Source organism: Trachymyrmex septentrionalis, unplaced genomic scaffold (assembly GCF_001594115.1).
Source record: "Trachymyrmex septentrionalis isolate Tsep2-gDNA-1 unplaced genomic scaffold, Tsep1.0 scaffold132, whole genome shotgun sequence".
Classification (NCBI taxonomy): Eukaryota; Metazoa; Arthropoda; class Insecta; order Hymenoptera; family Formicidae; genus Trachymyrmex; species Trachymyrmex septentrionalis.
This window is the reverse complement of record NW_017304461.1, coordinates 684,231-686,409: the sequence shown is the minus strand read 5'-3', so window position 1 is coordinate 686,409 and position 2,179 is coordinate 684,231. Positions and strand designations below refer to the sequence as shown.

At 29.7% G+C, this 2,179-nt stretch overlaps 1 protein-coding gene across 1 annotated transcript in view; it reads left to right on the top strand.

Annotated features, from left to right (window-relative positions):
• Positions 1–1,351: 1,351 nt before the first annotated feature.
• Positions 1,352–2,179, top strand: part of LOC108757093 (solute carrier family 52, riboflavin transporter, member 3-A) — a 2,557-nt gene continuing 1,729 nt past the window's right edge. Inside the window, exon 1 of the mRNA XM_018501426.1 lies at positions 1,352–1,641. The gene's annotated coding sequence lies outside the window, so the exon portion shown is untranslated. The remainder of the gene's footprint in view (positions 1,642–2,179) is intronic.

The window sequence follows — 2,179 nt, the reverse complement described above, 5'->3', positions numbered from 1 at the left end:
TATATGTATATATATAGGCGACGATACTATGGCGCAACACGAGAAAGCTTATGTCAAATATAGTTCGGCGTTTCCTTTTTCCGCCATCTATCATTTGAACAAAGACTCCTTTAAATTAATGTTATATATCCGTACACAACTTTCAAGCACCCTGCAAAAGCACGTTTCCTGCGACCTTTTTTCATCCGTGTGATTCTATTAAAAATGATTAAAGAAAAAAAAAATAAGAAAAAACAAAGATGCGCGAACGCAAAACACACTCTCAAACGCAAAAACTCTCAAGAGTTTTGAGACAAATACTAATGTACTTAAACCATCTGTGAGTCTGCCTCGTCTTTTATAAAGTTCTTGCTATATTCAATCTATCGTATATTCAATTTGTATGCCCTATTGTCCCTCTGATATAATCAATCAATCCCAATAAACTGTCCATCTCTCAGCAAAAAAGTAAGTATACAATTCTTTTGTGGAATGATATTAATTCAAAAAGTCACTTAATTTTTTTGTATCTAAATGATCATTCAAATTTGAATTAAATCTATATCTATAATGTTCTCAAATACCAATAAATTGGAAGACAATATAATACAACATGTTATTGATAGTAATGATTTTAATTGAGATGTTTTTGCTAAGGAATAAAAACGTTGCAAGTGATTATAATTCCCAGGTTAATTAATTAAGATCAAATAAAATTTTATAACAATTTTAAAATTCTAAACAATCAATAAAGCTAAATAAATGTAAGACTACTTCTAAATATAATAGAGGTAATTAATAAAGCTACACTTTAATATTTAATTTTATAAAAGTTTTTTTCTTTGTTCTAGTATTTTTTTTCTTTTAACTCATTTTTTTTTCGAAAATTCTAAACAACATAAAAGTCATTTTTTTCTTAGATTAGATAACGCACTAAATTTACATTTTCTGTAAAAGTAAAGACTTATAGTAATCCATCATATCGAGTGAGTGGATTCAACAGGTGCTTCTGATGGAGATAAACCCTTGCTCTTGTTCAAACTCGTTTTTCGATACTCGCAACCGATTGCTCGAGTTTTTTCGATATTTTACGAATATGTATCAATTAACTAAACAATATGCTAATCATGCGAAATACATTCCCTAACAAATGTTTGTCATATAAAATTCTCTTGACTGAAAATCAGGCATAAATGCTGTCGAGTCGTACAAAGTCAACAGCTACGAAGCATTAGTGCTATCGAGACTCTCGAGCGATATATCGAACTTGCCGAGTGCTAATGAACCACGTGCGTTATATAACCCTACTCCGGATTTCAGAGCATTCGCTTGGCAACCATCGGTAATCGAGAATAGTTGCGTGTCAGTCACACGCTAGTGATTGTTTAAACGGGATTGACGTGTAAGAACACTTTCCTTGGAAAATTCCTTGTAAAAAACGAGCAAAATATCTTTAAAAAGAATACCGAGGAAAATTGCAATCAAATTGATATTCGAATATAGAATGATAGCAAAATAGAGATATTTCTAGTGAGTTCTGAGTAATTAATGAATAATAGGAAATTCCTTGCCAACGCGATCCAGTAATTACGATCAAAGCTGTCATCATTTTATTCATCATCTGGACACGTGGATGTATCTTGCAGTGGATTGTGCATACATGTAATATATTTCATACATGAATTATAGCAGTAACTTATGCATATTGATATTTAAAATAAAATGATTTTTACATAAATCTAATTATTTAATACTGATCAATTTAATACTGGAAGGTAGTGATATTTACCTATACAAAATAGCAAAGGATCACATTTTATAATAATCAGGAAGAAAATATAATGTCACTGTGAGATGGTGTCATAACAAAATAATACAAAGCATTCGCATATGATATTACATTTGTTTTTTGGTATGGGGATATGTTGAATCAATAACTTAGACATGTTTAACCGTTGAATCAATGTTGAATCAATAACTTAGAAAGGTTTAATCATAACATTGGGAATATTGCATCAACATTGCGAATGTTGCATCAACGTTGTAAAATATAAATTCAACATTCAAAAAATATTCACGTTTTATTGTTAACAATTGCAATGTCACATTATTATTATTATTATAGATATTAAAAGCACTGAATAACTAATAATTAATCCCTATCTCCTAGTATTAAATTTCTGTAAGAGCATAACTATTA